The 21351-nt window shown below is 38.2% G+C and overlaps 1 long non-coding RNA gene across 1 annotated transcript in view; it reads left to right on the top strand.

The window, feature by feature from the left end:
- The window catches only part of LOC117068251, a 45529-nt gene extending 25576 nt beyond the window's left edge, over positions 1 to 19953 (top strand). Inside the window, exons 2-3 of the long non-coding RNA XR_004431047.1 lie at positions 9203 to 9288; positions 18951 to 19953. This is a non-coding gene — a long non-coding RNA (uncharacterized LOC117068251). The remainder of the gene's footprint in view (positions 1 to 9202; positions 9289 to 18950) is intronic.
- Positions 19954 to 21351: the final 1398 nt, after the last annotated feature.

Below are 21351 nucleotides of genomic sequence, written 5' to 3'. Positions count from 1 at the left end.
GAGTCAAATAAATCCCAATGACCTGAGCAGATAGATTCTTGAGCCAGTCAAACTTCTATATTTTTGATGTCCATGTTGACGTGTCTGTCTACAGAAAAAGGATAGAGGTAATGCCATCTCCCACAAGTGCTCATGTTTATACCACAGATTGATTTCCGTCTAACCCATTTTCATTCACTTTTCTATTATAAATAAGTCTAACTCAGGTAACGTACATGAGTTAAGTAAAACAGGTATAAGAAAGCATACTTTGGCACACATAGATGCTCTAGGCCTATATCTGTTTCTTACATTTAATAGACATGTTGGTGTAATACATATTTTACTGTCTTATTCTATATTAAGAAAAAAAATAGTATGAGTGTGATGACAAATGGAAACAGAGACGGGTATTTGGGGGTATGGAAAACTGGGGAGCACATATCCCATCTAGAGGGATGCCCGACTGCTTTGGTCCAGCGCACTGATGCTACATGGGAAGGAGGGCCTTGCTGGTGTTGTCAAATCTTCTCACTCTCAAAAAAACAAACAACAAAAACAAAAACAAACAAAAAACAAAAAAAGAAACACAGAATATTAGCTTTTTATATAAAAATTTCCAAAGTTTAGATTTTGGCAACAATTTTGCAAAAGTTAAAAAGCACTTTTTAGACCAAATCTGATACTTGTTAAAGCTAGATATTACCGACTGGCCATGAGTTAGGAGCTGCTAAACTCAATGAGACCCAAATGCAAGGCATCTGGGCAGTTTGACATGGAGTAAGGAGAGGGAATGTTTGCTCTGATTAATTTTCTTCTACAATAATAACAATACAGAAATTGTGGAATGTTCTAGAAGCCACCAAGAAAGTACTCAACTTCTTTCAGGCCATTCCTGGATCCTGATCACCTTCTTCCCTACTCCTCAGAGTCATCTCTTCCCCATGCACAGACACTCTTACACACACACACACACACACACACAGGTTACCTAAGGATGCCTTTCCTTGACATCCAGTCTGTGTTTAGACAACTTAGCTTCCTGCTTGGGCATTATGCTATTAGAACTTGAAAATATTTCCATAACGACATTCCTGTTTCACTAAATCCTAATTTATCCTTGATTCAAAGTCATTTAAAGTCAGCCATATGAAACCTCTGGCTCCTATGATCTGTATACATACCCAGGTGCCTCTTTGCTAGTTGTATAAAGTTGATGGCTGATTTGTAAGCACTCACTTGGATCTCATTGAGAAGAGCATCATGTCTACTAAACACTAGGGAAAATCTTAGGATTGTGCAATTCCTAGGGTTGGCCTGGAGTAAGAAAACCCATCTAAATGATTGTTTATCATTGTCTGGATAAAGGTTCCTCAAACAAGGGATCAGCATAGAGAATTAAGTATGCCAGAACAGTGGTTCCCAATCTATTTGGCACCAGGGACCGATTTCATGGAAGACAGTTTCTCCATGGACTTGGGGCAGGGGGATGGTTTTGAGATGAAATTGTTCCACCTCAGATCACCAGGCATTAGCTTCTCATAAGGAGCACGCAACCTAGAATCCTTGCATGCACAGTTCACAATACGGTTCTAGCCCCTATGAGAATCTAATACCATCGCTGATCTGACAGAGGCGGAGCTCAGGCGGTGATGCTCGCTTGCCCACCGCTCACGTTCTGCTGTGTGGCCCAGTTCCTAACTGGCCGCAGATCAGTACCAGTGGCATTAGGTACAGGACTGTGGTGGATGTTGGGGACCGCTGTGACAGAAGAGATCCTTTAGTACTTTAAGGGATTTCAGAGCAACCTAGTGGTTCCTGCTCCTAAAAGGGATACTTCACAGTGTTGTGGTATCTGAACGCCTTAAGGAAACAAGACAATTCTGAAGTTAGGCCCAGAGCAAGGGAAGAAGGAGCGCTTCCAGAGGCAATCCTGAGGTTAGCTCCCTCTAGCCCAGCCAACCTCTAGCTTGTGACCTCATTGCCATCCTCTACTTCCTCTTTCTTTGCCTCTGTACTGTTTGACTGGGGTTGCCATAATTCTGATGTGGCCTGCTGGCTGGATTAAGATCTTCTGGCTTTCTGAGATGGTCTGCATCCTGTTTGCTACATCTGTATCCCTAAGCTCCTCATGTCAGTGTTTCCAATCAAAATGTATTAACTTTGAACCCTTGGCTCCTGGACTCTACTTTGCTAAAAGGATGCTGGCCTTGACTCTGCATGGAGCCAATTTCCCGCCCCCTCCAAGAGCATCTACCTCATGGAAGGATATACAAGTTCCTTCCTCTGACAACAACCCCTCTTGCCAGATGCTGTGCCTTGGAAATGCAGTCATATTTAAGAATGGACATTGGCCCATCGTTTGCACTAACTTAAGCTGACTGACTACTTGTGCACAGGACATACCAGAGTCAGAGCACTGGAATTATTATTTTATGTCTTTTCTTCTAGCTTAAAAAATATATTTTTAAAAACTGGTTTCATAATGGACAGAAAGTATTACGTTATTGACCTGAAAATAAAAAAAGCAAATGCTTATTAAGGCGTGTTGGTCACTATGTGTTAGAGGACAGGAATTCCTGGTGATGCAATCGGCTTCATCCAGCAACTGAGTACAGAAAACCTTTTCATATGTGCTAAGCTGCAATAAAGCCTCCGTGCAAACAGTCAGCTCTGACTGTGGATCCCAGCTTCTCTGCTGAGGTTCAGATCCCTCAGGACAGCATTTCCTGATGGAGTCAGTCACTCAATTCTGTATCCAGGCACTCACATTGATGACATGCAAGCAAATAAAATGGTTTATGAGGAACGATTGCTACCAGGTCTTGGTAGTCCTGAGGGTCAATAAAAATGTTACTTGAGGAAAATAATCATCAGCATAAAGATTAATTATCTGTTAAATCATGGTAGTGAGAGTAGCTTTTTCTATTGAGTGATGAATTTTTATGCATGGTCTGACATGTATGAGTTTGACATATTACACAATTGGTATGACAAAAACAGAGAATGCACAGTGAGAAGCCCATATGAAGGTGACTGTAAGAGGATTTGACAGCATCTGAGAGGCAATTCACTCTCTTGAGCAACTCAACTCCGATGTCTACTAAATGGAATTACACCTATACACAGGAGTAGTTGCTGGAATTACTTCTAAGTGTATTACAACCATGGCCCACCACTTATTTAATAAGAAAATCATAATTAGTATGAATGTTTAAACATCTTCAGTATAGGCAAATGTTTTGTTTATAAAAGTCAGGTCAATAAAACGACACTACTCCTTTATATTTTTTATCATAAATAATAAAGAATTGCTTGTGGAGTATCTAAGGTACAGTCAGGAAAACTGAAATTACTCTAGGTGTATCAAACAGAAGGAATTTACTAGAGGGACTTGACAGAAATGTGGAGGAGCAAGGAACCCATAGAGGGGATGGTGAGGCAACCCACATGTTAATAACAGCAATTAACCTCTAAGGTTAGCAGGAGGAAATGCTATTACCAGGGCCAGAATTTGTAAGCTACAGCCATGGTGAGGTCTTCCCAGCAGATTAAATCATAGAGGAGACAACCATTGCCAGGGATGTAATCTGAAGCACAGACAGACAGGGAGAAGTACCCTGGCTTCTTCCATGTCCCACCCTCCAGCCTTCCAACAGAGCCTCTCTTTGCCTAAATCTATAAGAAACCCAGGGAGAAAAGCAGCCTCAGAAATGCAGTTTCCAGAGCAGGACATGGGAATTATTACTAACTGGCAAATGACTAGGACATTGATGTCTCAGAAGACAAGTATATTTGTATATTTGCCCTAGATAATTAACCTATCTCTTAAGTGTACTTTGACGAGTGAATTTTAGCTCTATTTTTATTATTTTTTCTTTTTCTTTTTTTATTATTATACTTTAAGTTCTAGGGTACATGTGCACAACGTGCAGGTTTGTTACATATGTATACTTGTGCCATGTTGGTGTGCTGCACCCATCAACTCGTCAGCACCCATCAACTCGTCATTTACATCAGGTATAACTCCCAATGCAATCCCTCCCCCCTCCCCCCTCCCCATGATAGGCCCCAGTGTGTGATGTTCCCCTTCCCGAGTCCAAGTGATCTCATTGTTCAGTTCCCACCTATGAGTGAGAACATGCAGTGTTTGGTTTTCTGTTCTTGTGATAGTTTGCTAAGAATGATGGTTTCCAGCTGTATCCATGTCCCTACAAAGGACGCAAACTCATCCTTTTTTATGGCTGCATAGTATTGCATGGTGTATATGTGCCACATTTTCTTAATCCAGTCTGTCACTGATGGACATTTGGGTTGATTCCAAGTCTTTGCTATTGTGAATAGTGCTGCAATAAACATACGTGTGCATGTGTCTTTATAGCAGCATGATTTATAATCCTTTGGGTATATACCCAGTAGTGGGATGGCTGGGTCATATGGTACATCTAGTTCTAGATCCTTGAGGAATTGCCATACTGTTTTCCATAATGGTTGAACTAGTTTACAATCCCACCAACCGTGTGAAAGTGTTCCTATTTCTCCACATGCTCTCCAGCACCTGTTGTTTCCTGACTTTTTAATGATTGCCATTCTAACTGGTGTGAGATGGGATCTCATTGTGGTTTTGATTTGCATTTCTCTGATGGCGAGTGATGATGAGCATTTTTTCATGTGTCTGTTGGCTGTATTATTTTGATTTAAAATGAATGAAGGAAAATCACAATCAGGCTGTGATGCATTTGCCAATAATTTGTCCTATGAGATATCTAGTTAGGTCTCTCTGTACCCACGTATCTTCATTTTTCCTTAAATGTTCTTTGCTGTCTACCTCCTTCCATCTTTTATTTTAGCCTTGGGGTTATCCACTAAACAGGAATGATGATTTCATTCATTTTTATAACCTAATCTCTCAGAGGGTGAGACAAGCTGGAAGGTGGGGGAGTACATGTTGGTAACTATTTTAGACATGCAAATTTTATAAGTTCAAATATCTTACTCAGTACCAGGACGTGAGTAGGCAAATGCCTGGTTCAATGATATAAACACAGCAAACATTAGCTCAGAATGTAGTAGGAGAAATGCAAGCACAAGAAGTATTTCAGAAGCATCCTGATTTTTAGATGCTAGAATTTTCTTTCGTCTGAATTGCTGACGTCCATCACAGTTTTAGCAACTTGTTACTTGCTGCCATGGGGATCTGTTCTCTGCAATCCAAAATGCAGAATGACTTGATTCTGAAACATATTGAGTGCAATCTGCTTCTAAACCTGCAAGGCATATCTAAAATTACGTGCATGTTTCATTGAACTGATACTGCCATAGTGTCTATTATTTGCCTGCATTATTCTAAGGACTTAATAAATATTATCACATTTTACTTTTTCAAGCTATGGAAGGTACAGATATGAGGACAGGTCATGTGCACTGGTCTATTATGTCTCATCATTTTGCAAATGAGGAAACTGGAACAGAGACATTAAGTAATAGTCCTACAGTTATAAAGTTAGCAGTTGGTAGAGCCAGGATTTGAACCCAGGTGGTCTAGTTCTAGAGTCTGTGTTTTTAACCACTAAGCTATGCTATTCTCTTCCATATGGCAGCTTCAGGTTAGTCAGACCTATTGCATGAAGGCTCACAGCTCTACTAGTGAGCATTCTAGCAAACAAGGTGGAAACTGCCTGGTCTTGCATGATTTGGCCTCAGAAGTTACCTAGTGTAACTGCACTGTAATCTCTTGGTCAAAGAGGTGATGATCCCACTCAAAACTAGGAGTGTGGGAAGAGTGTCAAAGTGTCAAAGAATTTGCAGCCATTCTTGAATCCATCACACTGGGCAAAATACCAGAAGCAATAACCACAATATACGATACCCAGAATGGTGTGTTGGTTTTTATTTGCTGAAATGACCTTATGGTTTCCTATATTTGGTCCTCATTTATCTACAGCAGGAAATGGAAGGAAATAGAGTCTTTCCTTTAGGCAGTTCTCTGTTCCAACTTGTATTCTTCTAACGCCTCCCTTAACTCTGACAACATTCTAAATGGCATCAGACAAGACTTCCACGGACTCAAGTTTCATTGATGTAGTTGTACCCAAACAGAAAATGTTCTGTTGCCTATATTCAAAACACATTGCTAAGCCAATTTTCTCTAAATTCTCCTGAATTTCCTCCCCTGGGAGGATTTTACAACTGCCAAGTTTGAATATTAAACCTTTAGGTACTTTTGAGTAATACTCAGCAGAGAGAAAAGAAAAAACTTTTAATAAAGTGATGTTGTGGAGAGAGAGAGAGAGAGAGAGAGAGAGAGAGAGAGTATGTGTGTGTGACTCTCACATAAAATGTAGGTATTTCTATTTTAACTTAACTGTAAACTACTGAACTAATGCAGCTCAATCTTTTGAATACAAGTTCAATTTATGAGGCCAGTGACTATCAAAAAATTTAAGCTGAAAAATAATGGGAAAACCACTCAACTCACCAAAATTCTGTTTTTCATTAAAATCTGAGTTTGTGACGAATGTGGCTTTGTAAAAAATAGCTCTGGTGAATGCTACTATTAAGGTACTCAATGACATTTCTTTATGATGTTTTCCCAAGGTAGCAATTTGATTGGTATAGAGAAAAATTTCAAAAGAAGGTTTCCTTCTGTGTCATGATCTAAGACATGAATTTCACATGCAGACAAACAAATATCGGAGTGATCAGGCTGGTTGGTCTGTTGGGTCGTTATAGCCAAGGTTAATTCTAATTACATGACTGGCTGCAAATTTGTCCTTTCCTCTCCCACCAATGCAGCAGCAGACAAAAGATGGCTGTTGGAACACAACAGTTAACAGTAACATTCTCTGCCACAACCTCTAAATATGCAGACAAAAATGTTAAAGGAGCTAGCAATTAAACTTATTTTTATTAATTAAGGATGGGTCAACATGAAATCAAATCACCCACTTAGTTCAGCAAGAACTTGAATAAACCCAGTCATCAGGAATATCCTACAGGGAATATCTGAATGATGGATGGAGTTGACTTAATTAGAAAGCTTTTTCAGGCTTCCTAGGGCAACCAAACTTCTTTTAAAGTCTACCTGCTTCCTATCTTCAATGGGAAGCAATGTGCGCTTGGAATTTATGAGGGCAATCCAGTGACTATGTGAAGTATCTTCTTTATAAATCTTAACAAATGGAAGAGAGAAGATTAGAATATACAATACAAGAAAATGTTACCTGAATAAAAGCAGTTTGAAGTAGCCAATTTATTGAATGTGTTTTATAATGTGTTCTGGAACAAATGAATACATGACAGCAAACACAGAAATGTCTTACAAAAATTGCAACTTCAAAGATCAAGAGAATTTTCTTAGGAATACAAGTAGAAAAAGAAAATTGAGTATAAGGATGAAAATCACGCTGGCCATAGACTTAGCTATAGTAACATCTATTACTAGTGGTAATATAGCAATGTCCTCAAGTTATTTGGGGTGGAGGTGGGTAGGTAAGGTAAGGGTTCATGTAAAAATTCTAAACTAAGTCAAGAGGGCACACTTATTTGATGCCAACTGAATTATATGCAAACATTCAAAAATTATAGCTTTTATGATTAAATTGCTTAATATTTTAAATCACTTAGTGTGTGGCATATAGAAAGCATTATGTAACTGCTAGTTAATTCATTAAATAAGAAAAAAATGAATCTCATGAAGTCCATAAGCTCTTCGTAATAAAATCTGCCTTAACAAGGGAAGCCCTGATAAGACTACAAATGTGTGCACTAAACCTATTTACATACAGAATTAAAATTAAATCAATGTGGGGCCAGGCACAGTGGCTCACACCTGTAATCCCAGCACTTTGGGAGGCTGATGTGGGGGATGCTTGAGCTCAGGAGTTTGAGACCATCCTGGGCAACAAAAATGCAAAAATAATAATAGAGCAACAGGATATCAGGAAGTAAGGGGGCAGAGCTGGGAAGATGTGTCAGTGTACTAATTTCCCCACTTTAGTATGGAGAATGAATGAATAGATTATATCTAAAGTAGACGAATCATGAAATAGAGCTTCCTCTTATTCATGTGTTCAACTAGTGTTTTTGAAGACCACTATGTGCCAGGCACTGTTTTAAGTGGTATGGATGTAACTATGGTAATTCTTCATTTTATATCATTGGTAGGTTCTTAGAAACAGTGACTTGGAGCCAAATGAGGTACGGCAGGTTCTCTGATAACATGGTTCCCTTCAAAGTCATTTTATTATAATTTTATGAGATAAAAATGTTTTTCTTATACCTCTCTTCACTTACGATTGCAGTTTCCAAGAACCTATTGACATGGTAAGTAAGGAAGGACTTTCTGTACAAACAAGATATGCAAGATTCCTGCTCCCTCACAATTTATCCTCTAATAGAAAGAGACTAGCCAATGCAACTAGATAAGATAAAAAGAAATGGGTGGACAGGTAAATGAAAGACTCTCAAACATAAGTGGGATAATATATGACAAATGTCATTTCCAACTAGTAATAATAGATAATTCAATAAATGTGATGGGAAATTGGCAAACAAAAATAAATTTCAGATGAGTCACAGATTTAAAGATAAATAATCCATTAAAATAGTGTGAGAAAGCATTGGTAAATGTATAATCTTGGAGAACGAAAATACCTTTTAATTTAAGGCAGAAAGCACAGAAATCACAAAGCTAAAGATGAGTACATTTAATTACATCAACATTTAAATTTTCTGTAGAAAAAATATATAATAAGATCATAAGATAGTCAATAGATGCAAAAATATTTATAACACATTTCTGAGACAGGACACATTTCTTTAATAGATAAAATTCCTGTAAAAATAATTTTTAAAAGTAGATGTGATAATGGTAATGTAATTCTTTTTGTTTGCTTGCTTTTTTTTTTTTTTTTTTTTTTTGAGACGGAGTCTCGCTCTGTCGCCCGGGCTGGAGTGCAGTGGCCGGATCTCAGCTCACTGCAAGCTCCGCCTCCCGGGTTTACGCCATTCTCCTGCCTCAGCCTCCCGAGTAGCTGGGACTACAGGCACCCGCCACCTTGCCCGGCTAGTTTTTTGTATTTTTTAGTAGAGACGGGGTTTCACCATGTTAGCCAGGATGGTCTCGATCTCCTGACCTCATGATCCGCCCTTCTCGGCCTCCCAAAGTGCTGGGATTACAGGCTAGAGCCACCGTGCCCGGCCTGTTTGCTTGCTTTTTAAGTCAATGAGGAAAAGGCAAACAAGCCAGAAAAATGGGCAACGAATCTGGTAAAAGCAAACTGAAATACAATGGCTAGTAAGTAGAAGGTAAGATTTTCAGTCTCATTCATAATAAAAAGAAATGCAAGTTGAAATAAGGCAGAATTGTTACCTTACCATTTTACTAACATTTGATGGTGCCCAGAGCTGAAATGAATTCCACTGAGGAGAGAGTAAATCAGTACATACTTTTCTGAAATGCAATTCATGTACAATCTTAAATTTTTTTAATGCACATTTTCTGACCAGAAAATCTATTGTTAAAAATGTCCCCTCTGCGTATATTAGTAAAATTGTTTATAAATGTATTAATTAAAACATTCTTATAAGAGCAGAAAGAAAAAAAACTGGAAATAGCTAAATGTCCATCAGGAGGAGAAATTAAATTATGGCAACAATCCTGCCCTTAAAAACAATGAAGTGGATACGTATGAATAGATCTCCAAGATTGATTGATTGATTGATTTTGAGACGGAGTCTTGCTCTGTCGCCAGGCTGGAGTGCAGTGGCACAATCTCAGCTTACTGCAACCTCCGCCTCCAGGGTTCAAGTGATTTCCCCTGCATCAGCCTCCTGAGTAGCTGAGACTACAGGCATGCGCCACCACGACCAGCTAAGTTTTTGTATTTTAGTAGAGATGGGGTTTCACCATGTTGGCCAGGATGGTCTCATTCTCTTAACCTCGTGATCCACTCGCCTCAGCCTCCCAAAGTACTGGGATTACAGGCGTGAGCCACTGCACCTGGCCAAGATATATTTATTAAAAAAAAATCAAAAACCTAGGAAGATGTGGATATTCGTGACTGTGATGTCAGACCTTTTTGCAAAGGTTTATACACAAATATACACACACGTGTACATCTGTGCAAGTGCGTTGATTCTTGTGTTTAAATATGCATGTTAGCCCTGTTTACCTTTAGAAAAAAAGTCTTTTATTAGTATTTATTATTTCATTTTAATTTTATATATTTTGGCACTTAAAAAAATTTTTAACATGTGTATATCATTATTTTTTAAGTTAACAGAGGTCATCTGGGTAAGAGAACTATGGGTCATTATATTTTTCTTTCTTTACTTTTCTCTATTAAAAATACTTTGGCTAACTCTAGTTACTCACACCTGTAATCCCAGCATTTTGGGAAGCTGAGGCAGGAGGATTGTTTGAGCCCAGGACTTCGAGGCTGCAGTGAGCTATGATCATGACACTGCACTGCAGCCTGGGCAACCAAGTGAGACCCTGTCTTAAAAAAAACAATACTTTAAAACATTATTTAAAATAAAATATGATGTCATTATTGTTTAATTTTTAATAGTTTATAAACTTCTCATGTTAAAATGAGAGAGAATTCCCTAAAATATTCGGCTCTTTTGTAAACTGGGAGCAACATATTATTTATTATGTGAGACATGTCTTGGGGGCTAAAGAAGACTAGCATTTGCCATTTACCTTGGGGGTGGGGTCCAGCTGCATTCTCCTCTTTCCCTGATGGCAGCCTGGCCCACATAGTGAGACAGTGGCCTTCTTCTCCTAGATCTCCTTCTCCAGCTCCGAACCTGCTTCTTCCAAAGCAAGGCCTTTCAAATTGAATAAAAACAGAAATGTCAGCAAGTATTTTCTCCCATTATATAGGTAGCCTTTTCATTTTGTTGATCCTTTTTTTTTCTGAGCAGAAATTTAGTGGTTTGATGTAGTCCTACTTGTTTATTTTTGCTTTTGTTGCTATGCTTCCAGTGTCATATCAAAAAAATTATTGCCAAGACCAATGTCAATGAGCTTTCCCCCTGTGTTTTCCTCTAGGAATTTCATGGTTTCAGACCTTACATTTAAGTCCTAATCTTATGGTATATGGTATAAGACAAGGATCCAATTTTATTCTTTAGTATGTGTATGTTTGGTTTCTCAACACCATTTATTGAAGATAATTTCCTTTTCCCATTGTTTATTCTTGGTGCCTTTGTCAAAGATCAGTTAACTATATGTGTGTGGATTTATTTCTGTGCTCTTTATTCTGTTCCATTGGTCTATGTGTCTGTTTTTATGCCAGTACCATATTGTTTTGATAACCATTGCTTTGCAATATAGTTTGAAGTAAGAGAATGTGCTGCTTCCAGCTGTGTTCTTTTTTCTCAAAATTGCTTTGGCTATCCGGGTCTTTTGTTGTTCCATATGAATGTCAAGATTTTTTTTCTATTTCTTTGAAAAATGACATTGGAATTTTGATAGATTACATTGAATATGTACATGGCTTTAGCTAGTATAAACTTTTTAACAACATTAATTCTTCCAATCCATAAACACAGGATAGCTTTACATTTAATGTCTTCTTCAATTTATTTCATCAGTGTTTTATAGTTTAAAGTGTACATATCTTTCATCTCCTTAGTTAAATTTCTTGCAGCATTATTCACAACAGCCAAGATATGGAAACTAACTAAACACCCATCCAGGGAAAAGTGGGTAAAGAAATTATGGTACATATAAACAATGAAATATTACTTAGCCTTTAAAAAGAAGATCATGTCATTTGTGACAATGTGGATGAAACTGGAGGATGTTATGCTAAGTGAAATAAGCTAGACACATAAAGACATATACTATATGATCTCACTAATATGTGGAACCCAAAAAAATTAAACTCATAAAAGCAGAGAGTAGAATTACGGTTTTGAGGGGATGAAGAAGGTAATGGGGAGATGTTGGTCAAAGGGTACAAACTTTCAAACATAAGAGGAGCAGGTTCTGGGGATCTCATGTACAGCAGGAGTGGTGATGGGTGCGTTAATATGATAGTGGTAATCACTATACAATGTATATGTGTATCAGGTCATCATGGTGTACACCTTAAATATATTTAAACTTTGTCAATTAAATACTACATATATAAAATATAAATAAATATTTTTAAAAACAAGAAAAATCCCAGATATGCCTGGAGGCTTTCCTATTAGGTAAACTTGGTGGAGAGACCATAGTGCTCAGAAAACAGTGTGGAGCACGGGAAGAAAAGTAACTCAGAATACAATTCTGAAAGTGTTCATTAAAGCACACTCAATATAGAATTAATTAGTCATTCATTTTATGGTTAATCCACCTCACTCGGGTTATTCCAAAAAGTGATAGAAAGACAATCACTTTCTATGTGAACAGAAAAGCTGTTCACATTAAGTTCCTTTTGTGGCTTAACTGAAGCTAGAAGCCAAATCAACAAAACGTGGGAATCGCCCAGTTTTGATTTTTAATTACTGATTGATATGGTTTGACTCTGTGTCCTGACCCAAATAGTAAACCCCACATGTTGAGGGGGAGAGTTTGTGGGAGGTGATTGGATCGTGGGGACAGTTTCACCTACACTGTTCTTGTGAGTAAATGAGTTCTCGCGATACCTGATTCTTTGATAAATGTTTGGTGCTTCCCCCTACTGCTGCCTTGTGAAGAATGTGCTTGCTTCTCCTTTGCCTTCCATCATGACTGTAAGTTTCCTGAGGCCTCCCCAGCCATGCAGAACTGTGAGTCAATTCAACCTCCTTTATAAATTACCCAGTCTCAGGTAGTTCTTTATAGCAGTGTAAGTCCTACACTGATGTAGGACATTAAACAAGAGTCAATTGATCTAAAATTTAAAAGTGCTTCTTTTGTTTACTGCTGAAAATGAAAGAGGACATGTGAGAATGCAATTCAGACATCTCCTGGTAGCTCCATAATGAAAATCACTTAAAATATATGACCGAGGTAAATTTTGGCAAAGACATCAGTACTTAAAATAGCCAAATAGTTCTAGTTCTGTCTGATTCTATGTTTGGCACTTTGGGACACTGTAATAGCTCTCTAAAGTGAGGTAAATCCAAATTTGCTCTGAACTAGATAAGAACACTCAAATAATCAGAGATCTTTTCTCCCTATAACGCTTTTATGAGAAATGAACAAGTAACAAGTAGATTTGATTTCTCTTTTCCTCTTCCTCCCTCACTCCCTCCTTCCCTCCCTCTCTTCTTCCTTCCTTCCTTGATTTCTTCATTCCTTCTTTACAACAACCACTCCATAATGTCTCAAATGGTAGAACAAATATAATACAATTTCTATATTTTTCCTGAACAACAGCTGGTTCAAAGATAATACTTGGCCATAAACATGTTTCTGAGGTTTTCATTATAGGAAGCTAACCAAACTTAAAATTTTGAAAAATAAACTAAATTGTATTCAGGGATATTTTATTATAATTGTGTATAAGGTACATATAAGTAAAACATAAATTTTAATTTGCATTTCACTTTTAAGTTTTCATGTATTTTTCATCAGCATTCATTCCTACTATATTAAAGTAACTAACTTCCCTGGAGCTCCATCTTTTCTGCCTACTTAGTAGTTTACTTGTGTAATAAGACATTGAAACAGTAAGCTGCTGAATCAATACCAAGTCAGCAAAAGTCAACTGCAAGAAAAGCAGATCTATTGCTAACATTAATTTTTAAGGCATTTAATGAAATTATAGCTGTTTTACCTAATGATCTTATAACTTATTCTCTACTCTGGATCAGACCAGATACTGCCCATCTGTTAGCCACTTTATACATGCAAATTGGTGTTTTATTAATGAATTGTTTAAACCAAAAAAAATGGCTCCCTAATAACCTAAAAATGATTAGTCTCACTTTGTAAAAAGACAGCTTACCTATTTGATATACACCTACTGACATGAGTGATCTTAAGAGACTAATTTTAAGGATATAATAGTAATTGACAATTGTGGGAATTGACAATTTGGATTCTGGAACCTAAATGAGTTTTTTTTTTTTTTTTCCAAGAATTTTCTCAATCTCTATGCATTTATAAGTAGAGCATGTTCCTGCTTCTGTATTTTCTATGCTATCATTTCAACTCATTTTTCACTCCTTGTAGACCATTAAGTTCCACCACATCTTACCATTTCAATCTCTTACAGCGTTCTCCTTCACCCCACGCTTCTGCTGAGTGCAAGGACTCTCTATCTCTTGCTTAAACAATTATAACAGCCTTTTAATTTATCCTTCTGCCTGTAATCTGGCTGTATTCCAAGCCATCATGCCCACTTCTACCAAAGAGATTTTTCTCAAAAGCAAAGTAAAGCCTAGGGGGAAAAGTCCAAATTCCTTTGCCCAGCAAAATATTGGCACCCCTTTCTCCTCCTCTGTGCAGTCATACTAAGCTGCTGATCATTTCTTTAATGCATCTTGATGTTTCATGCCTTTCTGCCTTTACCCCTGCTGTTCCTCCTGCCTGGAATTCCCTCCCCCACCTTGTCTATCTGCCCAACACCTGCTCAGTTTTCATGATCCAACTCAAGTGCTATGTCCTCCCAGGAAACCTTTCCTGACCTTCAGCTGTAGGTGGTAACTCTATTCTTGGTTCAATTTCTGTACCTTGTATAAACTTCTGTTTGGTTGATTTGTATACATCACCATATTCATCTTTGTAGCTCTAGAAACTTAGCAGTGCTTGGAAAAGTAAAAGTCATTGAATGAGTAAATGAAGCAAGTGCAGCAGGAAATAGGTCTCCAAAGCCAACAGTTTTATTTCATTTGTGGCAAAGTGCCATTCAATTTAAATTCAAAGCCATTTTGATAGGCACAATCTCAGTTCAACAGAAACTCCAGTATTCATTTTGGGTTCCTCCAGAAGCTCACTGGATGACAAGAGTTCAAGTACAAGTAAGTTAGAGGGAGGTGAAGAAAACACAATTGGGGAATGGGAAGGTGAGGTAGGGAAGGGAAGGCAGCCTATGAAGGATGCATTCTTAAGCCAGTTATCACTGTGGCTGACTAAAATAGAGTCAGTTCAGATCATGCACCTCGGAATTACCGCTCCTGGAGGCAAATGGGTATTCATATACTAACTCCCATTGGTCACTGATTGAGGGTTGCCCCTAGGAGATATTAATTCCCTAGGGCATCTGGCCAGCAGCACATGGGCAGAATAAGCTGCACCAAGTGGGAAAAGCCCTTAGTTGGCAATCAGGTATGCTCTGGGGTGGTCAGGGCTGAGGGTGCTGTACATGGCAGCTACATCTGGTCTTCGGTGCTGTTGAGTGGTTATTGTAAATATAAGAGGATAAAATATGATATTTCTCATAATCTCTCAGCTCACATATATCTCAGACTATTTGCTCAGTTCAATATTAATTAGGGAAAGGAGCAGAACCTTTTGTTTCCCATTAAGACAATTAGTGAAATATGTCCAATATGTCCAGGTGAGAATATCCACTAAAAAACACTGTCAAATTGATTCTCTTGGGTTGCTATTGTTCAATTTGAGTATGTTGTAATCGTAATTCTAAAGTCATTACCCTCAAACCCTTTTTGCCTTTGCCAAATTATCTCACCTGAATTAACAGGTAACCAAGATGAAAATAATTTACAATTTACAATTGGTCCCATTAAGGCCCTATGGAGAGACGCACATAACTAACAGCTCAGAGATAACTATGCCAGGCTGCTAGGCTTTGTTGTGGCCCAACAAGCTGTGAAAGGTGCAGAAATATGCAAATCAGTAGATGATGAATCCCTAGGTATTAATTAGAAGTTACAAATATATTATTCTTTTAAATTAAAATATATTAATTAGAACTTACAAATATATATAAAATATTCTCCTGGAAGATTTTATCTTGTAAAGAAGCAATGACCATACAGAAATTCTCAAGCAAAGCCAATATATAAACTCTTCGTTGATTTTGCTGAAGTTCTCTAGATAACTTCAACTATTTAATGAACTATTTGGAGACACTTTCTACCTACTGATAATGCCTTCTTTTTGCTTTCTTTTATGACTTGCATCACCTCCTCTGCTCTTGAATGTATTACTTACTTATTTGATATAAATATATATCTGGAGAAATCACTCATAAAGAAGAAGTAACTCCAACAGTTGTGTCAATAACCAAAGCTTCATTTGTCAACTGGTTATTTTTTTCTGTGATACAATCAGATCTCTTCTGAATCCTGCACTTAAAATCTTTTAAAAACTTGAGGGCACTTTGAATTAAACTAACAATTATTTTTACTTTTTAAATAAACATTTCTGACCTCAAGCAGCTTACAATCGAGGAAAGGACCTAACTATTTTATATGTACTTAGCCCCCTAGTAACTCTTAATTATTTATTTGAATAATGTTTTTGAAAATAAAAAAGATAAAATATTTCAATGTACCCAGTAAGTTAAATCAAACCTAAAAGGATTTATAAAAGCTTACTGAGATTTATCACTCTGATAGGTACTACCAATTCATACAAAGAAAGTTTAAGGAATTAAGACAATTACAAATAAATGTGGCCAGGGAAAGGAAGCTCAAGACCACTCTGAGGTAGACAAGAAATAGTGTTAAAAGTTGCATAGACAAAGTATGGAATAGGATTTCAGAGAAGAGAAAGAGCTGAGATCTGGCAATGTCAGGGAGGGCTTTATGGAGTGACCACAGGTCCTGTGTGCCTGGGACAGTTCTTGTTGACCCCTATCATTCCAGTGTATTTGTATCTTCACATTTCACTCTCAAAAAAACCCATCTGTTTGTATGACAGATTATTGGGTCGCTTCCTTCACAAAGCAAAATGGAAAGAAACAATAGGATTGGGACCGCTATGGAAAATGACAGTGGCCCCAAGGGTAATAAAGGACATGAGTAGAAGTCACCAGGGTGGATATGAACGTCGTGTGCTGGAGACAAAAAGAGCCTGATTTTGCTGTATTAGAAGTTCCCCTTGGGAGATAAATGAGATGAAGATAGCTGGATATGGAGGAGCAACATTGGGGGGTTTCCTGAAGATCAGCTCAGACAGAAACAAGATCTTATTTTCTTATTTTTATGTCACTAGAAATGCACTTGCCCATTCAAGTTATTTTCTATTAGCTTTCCATTCAAAGTCCTACACATATACAATAATTGGTGTCCTGGATTGGAAGAGAAAAGAATTTTCCAATCTGTCATCTCCATAGAAATTCTTTGTCTTTGCAGTGCTTAGGTTTCTACTCCTGTCCTCTTTCAGAGTGAACTCTGAAGAAGCTGTGTTCCGGGTTGGAAGTGATGAGCTTCCAACAGATCACTGTTAAGTTCAGATGAAGAGGAACCCCCCAGCAAATTGTTACAGATAAGACCTTAGGTCTGCCTCATTGCTGAAGAATCACCTCTGCATAGCTAGCTCTGTCCCAGGATGGAGGGCAAGAAACCAGGAAACAGAAAGGTTGGGAGACTCAGGTAATTTGCTGGGAAGAAAGTTATCTTGAGAATAAGTTAATAAAGAGGAAAAGTCTCAGGCATTTCCACATTTGAGCAAACATCTTCTAGGCAATAACTGGGCTTCTACCACAAGGGCTGATTTCAAAGATCCATTTGAGGATGAAAACTCCTGGCTATCATATTGAAGAAATTGAGAACATTTGCCAGATGAGCCCAAAGTGCCATATAGTGAGGGGTTGATCAAATTTATTGTTCAGGTGAAAAGTTGAGTTCTTCTAAGTCACCCCGTTCCTACAAGTGTCGGTCATGTTTGCATTCAATTTTTTAAAGTCTCTCTTTTGACCCTAGCTTCCTCATTATTTGCATTTTTTTAAACAGCCAAATCACATGTCCTCCAAAGTTACACCCCACTCTAACTCAGCTTTCTTTCTTTCTACTCCCACATCAACCCCACTAGCCTCCCTCCACTTCATTATTCTTCTATATCTGCAATCTAAAAACCTCACCAAGGAGCTGCGAACTCTTCATCTATTTGTTCCACACTCCTCACCATCATTGAAGACTGCAGACCTGCTTCTTCTTCTGAAAATTCCTCTCTTACGAATTCTAAGACAAATCACCATTGTCTGCTTTTTATTTTTCTGAACACTTTTTCTGTGACATCTTCTATGCACTTCCTTGGCAACTATTTCCTCCTCAAATGGTTAAGCCTTAGCTCAGAAATCTACAACTCAATTCCCTAATCCTCCCCCTGAACTCCAGGCCAGTGCCTAATTATCACTCCAGAAGAACTCCATGAGGATATTTAGCCAGAATTTTCTAGGTACTTCTAGAAAGAATCATCCCCAAGTCTCTCATCAGGCTCTTGCTCATACTCCCCCATGTTAAGGGTCCCACTAGTTTTTGTTTTTGTTTTTTTTTCACCTGGGCTCCAAATATTAGACCCTTGATACCACTTCTGTGCATAGTTACAAAAGCTAAGAACTGGTTCTATTACCTACAGTCTCTCACTATACTTTCTATACTGCGCTATTATGCTCTACCAAATATGAGATTTGTTTTTGTAACTTGCATCTCCAACCTGCCATTCCTCTGTAAAAACATTTCACTTTGGAGTAGGAGGCAAGAGTTCTAAGATCCTGTAGTCCATCACTTTTCAAATCTTTCTAGGTTGGATATTCTTTTTCTACCTGGAGATCCACAACATGAGCAGATCTACTCTTTTCCTTCCTCCGTGCCTGAGAGGCCGACCTCTATAGGCTGCAGAGACCGAGAGTCTGAATATTTGGTGTGCAAGCTCTGAATACTCCCCTCCTCTTGAGTATGAGAAGTATCTATGAATATTATGAGATGTTAAACCTCTTATTGGGTTATGTTATAAGGTAACAGTGAAGGGATTTCTGCAGATGTAATTAAGATTCCTAATCAGTTGACTTTGAGTTAATCAAAAGACAGGTTATCCTGGGTAGGCTTAATATAATTATGTGACTCTTTTAAAACAGGGTCTAGTAGTCAGAAACACAGTCTCCTGCTGGCTTTGATGAAAAAAGCAACCAAGAATGAGTTCTACCGCTGCAAGGAAGTGAATTCTACCAACAACCACCGGAGCATGGAAGAGAACCCTGAGGCTTATATGAAACTGCAGCCCCTGTCAAAACTGAATACAGCCTTACAAGACCCTGAGAAGAGGACTAAGTTCTTTCTGCATTCCTGATCCACAAAAACTCCAAGATAATAAAATGGGCATCAAGCCACAAAGTTTATGGTCATTTATTACACAGCAATAGGTAACTAATACACTTGCTCTTCTGGTCAAATTAGGCCAATGAGAGTTGTCCACAGATGTTCAGAGAGTAAAAGAAAAGAAAGGTTGAGATATTTATTTGCCCTGCCAGTTCCCTGGCTTCTGTCAATGGCTTGCCTTCAGCTGTGGCTTTCTCCGGGCTCCAGCAACTGCCCCTTCTGTGTTCCTGGTTTGGCTACCCAATGTGGGGCCACGATACTTCATGATCCCTTGCCACTTTCTCTCAATTCTGCCCATGGTTTTGTATAATGTTCCTTTGTTCAACTCTTTTCAACTGCCCCTTTAGAATATGTCATCATTTCCTACTGGGGCTCCGTCTAAAGAATAGTCTTAAAAATTTCTAGTATAGCCTTATCCCTATCCAACCCCACCTCCAAACTTGAATCACCTCTTTGTACTCCTCAAAACAACATCCTATGTTTTTTTCACATGATGTCTTGGCTTTGAGTTGTTACCGCTGTATAGAATTGAGAGACCATAAGCATCGTGGGGGAAAAGCCCAAAACTCCCAAAACATGAGTCTAGTGTAAGCTATGCCATTTGCTAGCCATATGACTTTGGAAAAATGACTTAACTATTCTAAGCACAGTTTCTTCACCTGTAAAATAAGGGTAGTGACATTTACTGAGCAAGGCTTTTTGTTCCACATTTCAGAAGTGAGTTGCTCTTCATTAAACCTGAAGCACTTGTTTCTCAACTCTCTTAAAGTTCTTATCTCATATGCCATGTATTTTATATTTATTTACCTGTAAACATGTTGCATTTCTTCCGTTGAATTCTAAATAAATTATGTGCAGAGATTATGTATCTTTGTATTAACTGGAACCTAATAACATAGTGCCATGGACTTTGTAGCTGCTCAATAAATATTTGTAGACTGGGTATGTAAAAGGAAATACTATAGTTGACTCTTCACAGTCTAATTAACAGAAACTCAAAACATTTTAATATCATTGACATGGTATGCAAATGTACTGGTATACGGTAATTAAATAGTATGTAGTGGATATTTAAAACAATCGTACTTGGCCAATTGGCCTGGCTTTGGCTTTGCATACAAATTACCCCACTCCATTCATCCTTCCTATTATGTCTAATCAAATGCAAAATAGGTAAACGTTTGAATGGCTAAATGCTGCTCTTTTGCTGTGACTCCCAGTTCCCATGAAAAACTTCATGGAAGTAAAGCAATCAGAACTGGTGTTGGGTATTGCACTAGTAACAAAGTGGTACTCATGCTAAAAAGCCAACAGGCTTCTCATGGGAGTCTTATTTTGAAGACTATAATTATTTTCCAGGAGCATGTGTTCATTCAACCCATATTTTTGAAATCTACCAAGGGCAAAAGAAAATCACATAAGACAAACTCATCTTTCAAGAACCAGAACCAATGGCCTTAATTTGCATGTATATAGTGATACAAATTTGCAACTTTTTGTTGTCTTTACACATATCTTCTCATTTATTCTTCACAACCTCCATGAGAAGTCAACTGTTAGTCTCTACAGAGTATTCACGAGGGAGCTGAGGCTATGAGAATTTGTTACTGCCTTAGATCAGAGGTCCCCAACCCCCGGGCCATGGATGGTACTGGTCCATGGCCTGTTAGAAACCCTCAGGGTCAGGCAAGGGAGCATTACTGCCTGAGCCCCGCCTCCTGTCAGATCATCAGCAGCATTAGATTCTCATAGGAGCTCAAACCCTATTGTGAACTGCGCATGTGAGGGATCTAGGGTGCATGCTCCTTATGAGAATCCAATGCCTGATGATATGACGTGGAACAGTTTCATTCTGAAACCATCCCCCTCAACCTGGTCTGTAGAAAAATTTTCCCTCACAAAACTGGTCCCTGGTGCCAAAATTGTTGGGGACCTTTGCTTTAGATTGACTGACCCAAGTGGTGACCTTTCTGATGAAATATCCACTGTTTGGCAATCTAATAAAAGCTGGGTGAAGAGAAGGAGAAGGAGGAGAAAGAGAAGGAGAAGAAAGGCATCCAAAGTCCCATCTCTTAAAACCAGGCCATATTGCAAACAGAAGACCAAAGAATACATTTGAAGATACAGAGTGAGTAGGAATCAGAAACTCTCTAAGTTCAC

This window comes from Trachypithecus francoisi, unplaced genomic scaffold (assembly GCF_009764315.1).
Source record: "Trachypithecus francoisi isolate TF-2019V2 unplaced genomic scaffold, Tfra_2.0 Lachesis_group21, whole genome shotgun sequence".
NCBI classification, from domain to species: domain Eukaryota; kingdom Metazoa; phylum Chordata; class Mammalia; order Primates; family Cercopithecidae; genus Trachypithecus; species Trachypithecus francoisi.
Note: the sequence above shows the minus strand (reverse complement) of the source record. Positions and strands in the feature narration are given on the sequence as shown.